The 13,076-nt window shown below is 45.1% G+C and overlaps 1 pseudogene; it reads right to left on the bottom strand.

Moving 5' to 3' along the window:
* Positions 1–11,954: 11,954 nt before the first annotated feature.
* Positions 11,955–12,545, bottom strand: LOC105480061 (G1/S-specific cyclin-D3 pseudogene; annotated as a pseudogene).
* Positions 12,546–13,076: the final 531 nt, after the last annotated feature.

Genomic DNA, 13,076 nt, shown 5'->3' with positions numbered 1-13,076 from the left:
CAGACCGCACAGTCCCTCTGGCAAACACTGAAGGTATTTTGTGAGTTTCAGCCCTATGGGCAGTATTCTGTCAATCTAGAATGTGTCTGACCTACAGTCACAGTGAGATCAGAGAAGGCCTTGAGTGCCTGCCAAGAGCTGGAGCTTCATCAGACAGAGGAAGGTCTCTGGGAAGAAGGAGAAATGCTGGTGCACCCTGCTGGTGAGGAAGCTGGCCTGTGGCAGGTGGTCTGGGGGCTCTCTCCTTGCACATCCAGCTGGGCCTAAAAGTGGTACGTCCCATCTGATTTTTGTGCAAGGAGAGTTTGATTTCTTTTCCCAGCACTGAGCTTGTTTCTGCTTGACACAGTGACAAAATTGTGTTTCTTTTACCTGGGGCTGGAGATCAGTCAGCATCAGGAGCCGCAATTTAAGAAGAAAGGCTGGTGAAGGAAGTATAGCACTGAAATATCTGAAGGCCAAAATACTTTTTGTGACCTTCAAGGCCCCTGGTGTCTGGCTGAAAAAGAGAGCACACAGACAAGCGGCTGAAGATCTGCGCTTCCATCGCATCTCTGCTATCAAGCTACTATGTGCAAACACTCAACCTCTCTGAACCTCAGTTTCCTCATCTGTAAATTGAGGAGAATATCACCACCCTCCCTGGGCCTATGGGAGGTTCTAATCAAGTTCAGCTCTACATAGATATTTGACACTGATTTGCAGTCTTCCTCAACTGCCCCCTGCAAGCTCTCAGTTCCTTATCTGCTGGAGCTGGAGGTAAAAGGATCAACCGGGAGGCAACTGAGGCATTCTGCAGAAGAGCCCCTGGGTAGCAGAATCAGAATATAATCAAAAAAGGATCTTCAGTGACAAAGAAGAATGACAGAAAGGAGGTGAGAAAAGGAAGGAAGGTGGGCTTGGGGATGGGATGCAAAAACTGTTCACTCATCTCTCATTTATTTGTGCCTACCGTGTGCCAAGCACCATGCTGGGCCCTGGGAACTCAGATGAACAAGACTCTCATTCATTCATTCACTCATTCACTGTACAGTTATTAAGGGACTTCTATGAAGCTGCCAGGTTCTGGCATAGAGAGGGGGTCAGGCAAGCAAATGAGCAATTGAAATGCAGGCTGGTGAGTAGCCTAAGAGAAGATGTAGAAAGGGAGGCAAAGGGCATTCCAGATGGAGGGAGGTCTCCTATTCTGAGGCTGCAAGGAATTCCTCAAGGCTGGAAGGGACAGTATGTGTTGTGGTGAGAGGGGAGGCTGAAAAGGCCAAGAAGGATCCTGAATGCCACCAAGAGTTTGGACCACATGTACACAGAAAGACACTGAGCACCTTCGCAAAGGGAAATGCCAGGCTCAGATTCTGATTTGGCTGCAGTGTGGCCAAGTGGAATGAAATTGGGGGATGAAGCAAAGAGGAGGGGAAGAAGGAAGAGATGAGACTCTGGAGATGGTTGAGAGGACTGGGTGACCGGTCTTTAGCAGGTAGGGAGAGGGGACAGGCAGCCCATGCGACCTGTATTCACTGAATGGAAGCAAAGCAGGGTGTGGGGGAACTTACTAACCACAGGGGTTCCTAAGCCCACCCCAGGTGCACTGAATCCGAATCTCTGGAGTGGGGCCCAGCAATGTGTATACTGTAGCTCAGTGTTCCTGGTCTTGGTGGTTGTATAGAGGCTTCCTAAGACCAGCCACAAGCTCAATGATTTGCTATAAGGACTCAAAGACTTAGAAAAGCCATTATAATCTTAGTTATGGTTCATTACAGTGAAAAGATACAGATTAAAATCAGCAAAGGGAAAAGGAACAAAGTCCAGGAAAAATCAGGCACCAGCTTCCAGTTATCCTTTCCCAGTGGAGTTGGACAGACAGTGGTTAATTCTCCCAGCAATAATGTGTGACAGCACGTGCTAAGGGTTGTCTACCAGGGAAGCCCACCCAAGCAACCCTTAGTGTGCAGGGTTTTTCTTGGGGGTCAATCGTGCAGGCATGTAGCTCCTGGGTGATTGACCCCAGCTTCTCAGGCTTCAGTCCCTAGAGAAGTCATATTGATACCGTAAAGCCCAAAGCCTCAGGCATACAAAAACATCCTTAGAAGGCAGAATATTCGGCTGGGTGCAGCAATTCACCCCTATAATCCCAGCACTTTGTGAGGCTGAGACGGGCAGATCAACTGAGGTCAGGAGTTTGAGACTACTCTGGCCAACATGGCGAAACCCCATCTCTACTGAAAATAGAAAAAAATTAGCTGGGCGTGGTGGTGGGTGCCTGTAATCCCAGCTACTTGGGAGGCTAAGGCTGGAGAATCACTTGAACCTAGGAGGCGGAGGTTGCAGTGAGCCGAGATCATGCCATTGCACTCCAGCCTGGGCGATACAGCAAGATTCCACCTCAGAAAAAATAAAAATGAAGGCAGAATATTCAAAGGGCTCAGAAGTTATCTCCCCAGAGGTGGTCAAGGGCCAGTCCTTTTTTTGGAATGTGCAGGGTTGGAGTGACCCAAGGCTGCTGAGGAAACTAACACTTTACTGTCCAGTGGTCTATATTAGGATGCCCTGAGAAGCTTTCAGAATGCTCTACGGCCAGGCTGCACCCAGACCAATCACTGAGAGTTTCTAGAGGGTCTGTCCAAAGTCAAGACCCACTGCCATAGATAGTAATTGATACCAAAGAAAGGAGTGAGCTCATCCTACAGGGAATGAGGAGAGAGTGGTCACAGGTGGAAGAGATGGCCAAGAACAGTGGACTAAGGAGCAGCAGAGGCTGCAGACTGCAGAAGGGACAGTATACAGGGAAGGAGTGGCTAGAGAAAGGGCAGAGAACCAGGGTCTAGACAGCAAAGAGAGAGAGAGAGCAGGCAGTCAAGTCTTATAGTGGCCTGGTGCCTTATTCAGTTCAGGCTGCTATAACAAATTATAAAAAATTACTAGGTGGCTTCGACAGTCATTTATTTTTCATAGTTCTAGAGGCTGGAAAGTCAGAGATCAGACTGCCAGCATGGTTTGGATTGGGTGAGGACTCTTTTCTTGGTTTCTCCTATGGACACCTCCTTACTATATCCTCACTTGGCAGAGAGAGAGAGAGAGAGACAGAGAGCATGTTTGCTTATGTTTCTTCCTATAAGGGCATTAATCCCATCATGCAGGATACATTGAGTGCATAGCACCTGGGAAGGCTCAGTTAGGTCCAGGGGAAGGACAAGGTGCCAGGAAGAGCAAAAATTTCATCAATCTAGCACTCTCTTCCCCCTTCCCCTCCCCTTCCTCCTCCTGCTCCTCCTCCTCCTTCTGATCCCCTCCCTTCTCCTCTGCAGCTCTCTGCTCCCTTCCTAGACTGACTTTCTTCTTTCTTTCTTTTTCTTTCTTTCTTTCTTTCTTTCTTTCTTTCTTTCTTTCTTTCTTTCTTTCTTTCTTTCTTTCTTTCTTTCTTTCTTTCTTCCTTCCTTCCTTCCTTCCTTCCTTCCTTCCTTCCTTCCTTCCTTTATTATACTTTAAGTTCTAGGTTACATATGAACAATGTGCAGGTTTGTTACATAGGTATACATGAGCCATGTTGGTTTGCTGCACCCATCAACTTGTCATTTACATTAGGCATTACATATGGCTAGCCAGATTTCCCAGCACAATTTATTAATGCTATCCCTCCCCCAGTCCCCCACTCCCTGACAGGCCCTTGTGTGTGATGTTCCCTGCCCTGTGTCCAAGTGTTCTCATTGTTCAATTCCCACCTATGAGTGAGAACATGTGGTGTTTGGTTTTCTGTCCTTGTGATAGTTTGCTGAGAATGATGGTTTCCAGCTTCATCCATGTCCCTGCAAAGGACATGAACTCACCCTTTTTTATGGCTGCATAGTATTCCATGATGTATATGTGTCACATTTTCTTAATCCAGTCTATCATCAATGGACATTTAGGTTGGTTCCAAGTGTTTACTTTTGTGAACAGTGCCTCAATAAACATACGTGTGCATGTGTCTTTATAGTAGCATGATTTATAATCCTTTGGGTATATACCCAGTAATGGGATCGCTGGGTCAAATAGTGTTTCTTGTTCTAGATCCTTGAGGAATCCCCACACTGTCTTCCATAATGGTTGAACGAATTTACACTCCCACCAACAGTGTAAAAGTGTCCCTATTTCTCCAGATCCTCTCCAGTGTCTGTTGTTTCCTGACTTTTTAATGATCACCATTCTAACTGGTGTGAGATGGTATCTCATTTTGGTTTTGATTTGCATTTCTCTGATGACCAGTGATGATGAGCATTTTTTCATGTGTCTGTTGGCTGTATGAATGTCTTCTTTTGAGAAGTGTCTGTTCATATCCTTTGCCCATTTTTTTGATTGGGTTTTTTTTTCTTATAAATTTGTTTAAGTTCTTTGTAGATTCTGGATATTAGCCCTTTGTCAGATGGGTAGATTGAAAAAATTTTCTCCCATTCTGTAGATTGCCTGTTCACCCCGATGGTAGTTTCTTTTGCTGTGCAGAAGCTCTTTAGTTTAATTAGATCCCATTTGTCTATTTTGGCTTTTGTTGCCATTGCTTTTGTTGTTTTAGTCATGAAGTCCTTGCCCATGCCTGCGTCCTGAATGGTATTGCCTAGGTTTTCTTCTAGAGTTTTTATGGTTTTAGGTCTGACATTTAAATCTTTAATCCATCTTGAATTAATTTTTGTATAAGGTGTAAGGAAGGGATCCAGTTTCAGCTTTCTACATATGACTGGCCAGTTTTCCCACCACCATTTATTAAATAGGGAATTATTTCCCCATTTCTTGTTTTTGTCAGGCTTGTCAAAGATCAGATGGTTGTAGATGTGTGGTATTATTTCTGAGGGCTCTGTTCTGTTCCCTTGGTCTATATATCTGTTTAGGTAGCAGTACCATCCTGTTTTGGTTACTGCCGCCTTGTAGTATAGTTTGAAGTCAGGTAGCGTGATGCCTCTAGCTTTGTTCTTTTTGCTTAGGATTGTCTTGGCAATGTGGGCTCTTTTTTGGTTCCATATGAACTTTAAAGTAGTTTTTTCCAATTCTGTGAAGAAAGTCATTGGTAGCTCGATGGGGATGGCATTGAATCTATAAATTGCCTTGGGCAGTTTGGCCATTTTCACCATATTGATTCTTCCTATCCATGAGCATGGAGTGTTCTTCCATTTTTTTGTGTCCTCTTTTATTTCACTGAGCAGTGGTTTGTAGTTCTCCTTGGTCCTTCACATCCCTTTTAAGTTGGATTCTTAGGTATTTTATTCTCTTTATAGCAATTGTGAATGGGAGTTCACTCATGATTTGGCTCTCTGTTTGTCTGATATTGGTGTATAGAAATGCTTGTGATTTTTGCACATTGATTTTGTACCCTGAGAATTTGCCGAAGTTGCTTATCAGCTTAAGGAGATTTGGGGCTGAGATGATGGAGTTTTCTAAATATACAATCATGTCATCTGCAAACAGGGACAATTTGACTTCCTCCTTTCCTAACTGAATACCCTTTATTTCTTTCTCTTGCCTGAATGCCCTGGTTTTTTGAAAAGATCAACAAAATTGATAGACCGCTAGCAAGACTAATAAAGAAGAAAAGAGAAAAGAATCAAATAGATGCAATAAAAAATGATAAAGGGGATATCACCACAGATCCCACAGAAATACAAACTACCATCAGAGAATACTATAAACACCTCTATGCAAATAAACTAGAAAATCTAGAAGAAATGGATGAATTCCTGGACACATACACCCTCCCAGGACTAAACCAAGAAGAAGCTGAATCTCTGAATAGGCCAATAACAGGCTCTGAAATTGAGGCAATAATTAATAGCCTACCAAGCAGAAAAAGTCCAGGACCAGACGGATTCACAGCTGAATTCCACCAGAGGTACAAAGAGGAGCTGGTACCATTCCTTCTGAAACTATTCCAAACAGTAGAAAAAGAGGGAGTCCTCTCTAACTCATTTTATGAGGCCAACATCATCCTGATAACAAAGCCTGGCAGAGACACAACAAAAAAAGAAATTTAGACCAATATCTCTGATGAAAATTGGTGCAAAAATCCTCAATAAAATACTGGCAAACCAAATCCAGCAGCACATCAAAAAGCTTATCCACCATGATCAAGTTGGCTTCATCCCTGGGATGCAAGGCTGGTTCAACATATGCAAATCAATAAACGTGATCCAGCATATAAACAGAACCAAAGACAAAAGCCACATGATTATCTCAAGAGAGGCAGAAAAGGCCTTCGACAAAATCCAACAGTGCTTCATGCTAAAAATTCTCAACAAACTAGGTATTGATGGAACGTATCTCAAATATTAAGAGATGAACATATCTCAAAATAATAAGAGCTACTTATGACAAACCCACAGCCAATATCATACTGAATGGGCAAAAACTGGAAGCATTCCCTTTGAAAACAGGCACAAGACAAGGATGCTCTCTCTCACCTATTCAACATAGTGTTGGAAGTTCTGGCCAGGACTTTCTTCATAGAATCAGAAGGGGATGCCTGAATTGGCCTGGACTGCCCAGCCTGTACAGTTCTGGGAGTGGGGTGGGGTAGATGGAGTGAACTCAGCAGGCCCCTCCAGCTCTGCTCTTCTGTGGTTGTGACTGGAACTCCAGAAGGGACTTTGACTTTTCCAGGTCTAAGCACTGAAGATGCTTTGGTGCTTCTCTGCAGGGGAGAAAATTCAAACTAAAAACAAAACCATAAACCATGCAGCACAACTTTTATATGGATGCTAAAAATAAAATGATTTTTTTTTTCTTAACGTTTCCAATGGCAAAAGTCTGAATATATGGAAGCTGAACCTCCTTTGCCCTCTTTTGGAGGATGTACTGGTGTTGTTGTCACCCCAAACCTGCCTCGGTTTACCTATGTACTGGATCACCCAGCCCTGTGGACCTTTTGAGTCTCAAGCCCATGCACACCAGGCCAAAGGCTTTTGGAGCCCTAGTATTCTTCCTGGGGTGGGGGACACAGTGACTCCTCTGCATTGTCTCCCTCATCCCCACCCTAATGGGTCTGCAGGGGAGAAGGACTTTAATACATTATTTAGGGATCTTCCGGTCCAGCTCTCCACTGATTCCCAACACGTTACCCACTATGAGCTGGAGCTCAGCTGAGCTCAGGGGAGACCTAGGTAAACAGAAGCCATCAGGCCTGGACTGGGAGCAGGGGGAGGGTGCAGGACTCTGATCAGCATCAGTCTTGCCAGGCAGGGGCCCAGAAGCTCAGGGATTCTAGGGATGCCTTGGCCTGAGGCTCTAGGATCCTCCAAGATGGGTGTCCAGGAAGAGGGGAACATGAGCTACTGAAGCTGTAGCAGAGACCCAGGCCATGGCACATGATGGTATGATAGGATTCCTGGGACGGGGCCTATGCCTGGCATGTGGCAAGAGCTCAAAAACTAATGGTGGGATCAAGTTCCCACCAGCAGAGCCCATCCAGGGTCACCAAAGAGCCTCCTGCCACCCTGGCCTGTCTCACGGGTTCTGCCTTGCTGAAGCTGCTTACAGGAAACAGTCGGTAGCCTTCTCCCAGCCTGGTCCTTCCTGACCCCAGGCCATGTACCACTTCCAGGAAGCCCTTGTCCACTGCAATGTGGCTTCCTCTGCTCTGAGTGTGGATCTGGTGGGAGCTTCCCATTGGAAGTGGCTCAGCTGGATTCAGACTCTAGGTCCCAGTACGGCAAAGTCACTCATTAACCGTGTGGTCTCAGGCAAGCGACTTAACCCCTCTGAGCCGTGATTTCCTCCTGCATAAATGAAAACTAATACTAATCCCTATTATCAGAGCTCACAGAGTGAAGTGCAAAGCACAGTGCCTGGCATATGAGAAGCACTAAGCATGTGTTAACTGGATGAAAGAATGAGGAAATGAAGGAAGTGGGGTCTGCCCAGGGATTGACCTAGGGAAGGGTCTCCTGCCTTCTTCCCTATAAGGATCTGGACGAAGCCCTCCGCATCACTCAGAAGGCCTCAGGGGCTAGCAGGTGACAGGGGAGGAGAGAGTGACAGTGAGAGGGACACCTCCAGACCTGGGAGGGTCCTGTGGGGGCCCTTCCTGGCACCAGGAGATGAGACAGAAAAGGATTAAAGTCAGGAGCTTTCCCAGGACTAATCAAGTCATTATAGGATTGGTTTGTAGATGCTCAGTTTACATGATAAAGCTCCTTTTGGAAGGGGTGGAAATAACATTGGTTTTAAGAAATGATTTAGCTTCTATGAAACGACTGCAAAGGGCAGAAATACATGTGAATGCCTAATCCAAATTCAGTCCTCTCCAAAAGGCATCCAACTCTCTGAAAGCTGGTTTTGAAGGAAGCTTCTTCCCTCTTCCCACCCAGACCCTGCCCCTAAAAGGTGAGGTGTCCAATCATCTGGAAGGGGAAACAGCTTCATTTCTGCCCAGCCCTGGTTGTTCTTAACGAAAGAACAACGCGGTTTTTTAATTAACTCTTTGTTTTGTGATCTTTGTCACTCCATCTCTTTTCAAAAGCTGTAGGTTTTTGTTTTTGTTTTTTTGAGACAGGGTCTCACTCTGTCACCCAGGCTGGAGCACAGTGGTGTGATCTCAGCTCACTGCAGCTTCTGCCTCCCAGGCTCAAGCAACCCTCCCACCTCAGCTTCCTGAGTAGCTGGGACTATAGGTGCATGCCACCATGCCTGGCTAATTTTTGTGTTTTTTATTGTAGTGATGGGGTCTCGCCATGTTGCCCAGGTTGGTCCCAAACTCCTGGGCTCAAGCAATCCTCCTGCCTTGGCCTCCCAAAGTGCTGGGATTACAGGCATGAGCCGCCTTGGCTGGCAAAAGCTGTGATCTTTATATGTCAGGGGGAACATCAAGAAAGTAGAAGCTTGCTTGGCTGGCCAGATCTTGGGAGATTTTGTTGGCATCCTAGGTCTTGGGCCTCTCTCACCTGGAGCTGCAGCAGACATTTCAGTCACATCTCACAAACCTAATTTCAGCTCTGCCCTCTCCCACTACATGACAGCCAGGAGCTTTAATAGAAAGCCTTAGCCTGACATTGTGACCTTTACCACGCATTGGGGTAAAGAACTAGATAGAAAAAAAGGTCTACCTAGTCCAAAATGTCACAGAGACCAGGTGCAGTGGCTCATGCATGCCTATAATCCCAGAATTTTGGGAGGCTGAGGCAGGCGGATCACCTGAGGTCAAGAGTTTGAGACCAGCCTGGCCAACATGGTGAAACCCCATCTCTACTAAAAATACAAAAATTAGCTGGGCATGGTGGTGCATGCCTGTAGTCCCAACTACCTGGGAGGCTGAGGCAGGAGGATCACCTGAACCCCGTAGGCGGAGGGTGCAGTGAGCCAAGATTGTGCCATTGCCCTCCAGTCTGGATGACGGAGGAAGGCTCCGTCCCAAAAAAAAGAAAATTAATAATAATAATAATAAAAGAAAGAAAGTAGAGCCAGAGAGCAAGCTCATGAGGAAGGAGCACTAAGTTAAGAGTTAGAAGCCTAGACACACACAAATTACCTAACCTTGACACACACAAAAAATGTAACGTAGTCAGAATTTAAGCATTTGAGTGTCTCATTCAAAACTTCCAGTAGTATTTGCTTGTGGGTTAAGTAGTAGTATTCCTGTTTCACAGACTTTAACTACTTTTCGCAGTTTATTCTCATTTTACAGAAGAGGAAAATGAACGAGGCTCAGAAGTTAGACCCCAAGTCTACTTCCAATGTACTTGTTTTGTCCTCTACAAAAGATGGGATTTGAATACAAAAATGTTACCATCCTTATAGGTTTGGATGCATATACAATGATTAATATAACTGGCTCAGTTTTGCATTTGTCTTTTTTTCCCCCTCTCCTGCACAATTTCTCCATATGTTTCTAGGAAGCATTACTAACTGAACTGACTACATTCCTTCACTCCAACTCATAAAAGAGGAAAGTTCTAAGCAATTTGTATCAATGCTGGTAATCCCAGCATTTTGGGAGGCTGAGGCAAGTAGATGACCTGAGGTCAGGAGTTCGAGACCAACCTGGCCAACATGGTGAGACCCCATCTCTACTAAAAATACAAAAATTAGCTGGGTGTGGTGGCACATACCTGTAGTCCCAGCTACTCGGGAGGCTGAGGCAGGAGACTCACTTGAGCCCAGGAGGTGGAGGTTGCAGTGAGCCGAGATTGTGCCCGGGTGACAGAGCGAGACTCTGTCTTAATAAATAAATAAATAAATAAATAAAATGGCATCAGGAAAAATAATTGAACAAGGATTATGATTTAAAAATAAATATGGAACCTGATTTCTAGAAATCCTTTGAATAATTCCAAAGAAAAGATAACTTTCTAGCGTTTGTGTCATTATTTACAATACTGGAGCCTTGAGGGCCGGTGGCGGGGGCTGGTAAAGTATTTGTGCAGTGTCTTCTGTGATAACTTAGAGTATAATAAGTGAGGTAACCCCTCCCCCACTTTTTTAAACCAGGCACGGGTTCTGAGTGCTTTAGGTATACTGGCTTTTTTAAACCTTACAACCCTGTAAGGGAGAAACTATTGTTCTCCTCTGTTTGTTTGTTAGGAAACTATATGGCACAGAGAAGTTAAGTAACATTCCTAAAGTTACACAGGCAGTCAGGAGCAGAGATGGGAATTAAACCTATGCTTTCTGGTACAGGGTTTCTTTTTCTTTTTTTTTTTTTCTTTCTTCTTTTTTTTAAAATTATACTTTAAGTTCTAGGGTACATGTGCACAACGTGCAGTTTGTTACATATGTATACTTGTGCCATGTTGGTGCGCTGCACCCATCAACTCGTCAGCACCCATCAACTCGTCATTTACATCAGGTATAACTCCCAGTGGCATCCTTCCCCCCTCCCCATAATAGGCCCCAGTGTGTGATGTTCCCCTTCCAGAGTCCAAGTGATCTCATTGATCAATTCCCACCTATGAGTGAGAACATGCGGTGTTTGGTTTTCTGTTCTTGCGATAGTTTGCTGAGAATGATGGTTTCTATCTGCATCATGTCCCTACAAAGGACACGAACTCATCCTTTTTTATGGCTGGGGTTTCTTTTTCTTATTACTTTTTTGTAACAGTTTTATTGAGACTTAGTTCATATATTGTACAATTCACCTACTTAAGGTGTACTACATTCAGTGGTTTGTAGTATATTCAGAGTTGTGCAAAAATCACCACAATCATTTCTAAGACATTTTCAACAACTCCAAAAGAAATGCTGTGTCCTTTAGCTGTTACCACCCACCCACAATGACCCACATTCCCTCCAGCCCTGAGCAACTGCTTATCTACTCTCTGTCTCTACGGAATTGCCTATTTTGGACATCTCATATAAATAAAGTCATACTATATGTGGTCTTTCACGATTGGCGTCTTTCATTTAGCATAATAATTTCAAAGTTCATCCATGTTATAGTGTGTTTAGCACTTTATTCCTTTCTATGACTGAATAATATTCCATTGTTTTATGTTTTATTTTATTTTATTTTATTATTTATTTATTTATCTACTTTTTGAGACGGAGTCTTGCTCTGTGCCCAGGCTGGAGTGCAGTGACTTGATCTCGGCTCACTGCAAGCTCTGCCTCCCAGGTTCATGCCATTCTTCTGCCTCAGCCTCCCTAGTAGCTGGGACTACAGGCTCCCAGCTAATTTTTTGTATTTTTGGTAGAGACGGGGTTTCACCATGTTACCCAGGATGGTCTCAATCTCCTGACCTCATGATCTGCCCACCTTGGCCTCCCAAAGTGCTGGGATTACAGGTGTGAGCCACCGCGCCCAGCCTATTTTTTATTTTATTTTATTTTATTTTATTTTTTTGAGAAGGAGTCTGACTTTGTGGCCCAGGCTGGCCTTGAACTCCTGGGCTCAAGTGATCCTCCCACTTTGGCCTCCCAAAGTGCAGGATTACAGGCGTGAGTCAGCATGCCAGGCCATATTCCATTGTATTGCTATATATCACATATGGTTATCTGTTCATCAGTTAATAGGCATCTGGGTTGTTTTCACAACTGGATAGTGGGTACATGGCAAAGGTGTAATCTGTAGCAAAGGGGGCCAAAAAGATCTGGGCATGCTTTTTGACCAAGGCCTGTTGGTCAGGAGGCAGAGAGAGCTGGTGCAGAATGAGGGCCAAGAAGTCATGAGCAGCAGCCAGGTCCCACTTGAGCTTCCCCAGGACCATCACCTCCCAGTCCGGCAACTGGTCGGTGTAGATGCACATTTTCTCGATGGTCCTGGCCCTGGTCTTGCGCAGCTTTGAGGCCAGCAGCATGCAGACAGCATCCAAGAGCTGCAACTGGGCCTTTCGGGTGGGTGGGGATGCAGGACAGGTAGCGACGCAGGTGGCTCAGGGTCAGGGGAAAGACTTCCTTCTCACAGCGCTGCTCGTCACACACCTCCAGCATCCAGTAAACCAGCAGCTTCCGCATGTGCAGCTTGCTGTTCCTTAGCACGCACTGGAAGTAGGAGGCGCGGTGCACGTAGCACTACTCCAAGCGGAGCAAGGTCTGCAGGACACGCTGGTTCCCTGGAGGCTGCGGGTCCTGGTGCCTTCGCAGCACAGCAGCTCCATACGCGGGCAGCGCACAGGCAGGGTGGGAGGGCGGGCTCGTGCCCATCATTTGTTTCTAAGTATTGTCATTCTTTGTGATACTATTATAAATAGAATTATATTCTCTGTTTCGTTTTGGGGTTATTCATTGCACATGTACAGAAATTGAGTTAATTTTTGTATATTGATCTCATAGTCTACAACCTTGCTGACTCAGTTATTAGTTCTAATAGGGTTTTTTTTGTAAATTCTTTAGGATTTTCTATATACAAGATTGATATGGCGGGGCATAGTGGCTCACACCTGTAATCCCAACATTTTGGGAGGCCGAGGCTGGCAGATCACCTGAGGTCAGGAGTTTGAGACCAACCTTGCCAACGTGGTGAAACCCCGTCTCTACTAAAAATACAAAAATTGGTTCACACCTGTAATCCCAGTACCTTGGGAGGCCAAGGCAGGTGGATCACGAGGTCAGGAGATCAAGACCATCCTGGCTAACATCGTCAAACTCCGTCTCTACTAAAAATACAAAAAATTAGCGTGGTGGTGGGC

This window comes from Macaca nemestrina, chromosome 9 (assembly GCF_043159975.1).
Source record: "Macaca nemestrina isolate mMacNem1 chromosome 9, mMacNem.hap1, whole genome shotgun sequence".
Taxonomy (NCBI): Eukaryota; Metazoa; Chordata; class Mammalia; order Primates; family Cercopithecidae; genus Macaca; species Macaca nemestrina.
The sequence above is the reverse complement of the archived record's forward strand: the minus strand, read 5'-3'. Positions and strand labels throughout refer to the sequence as shown.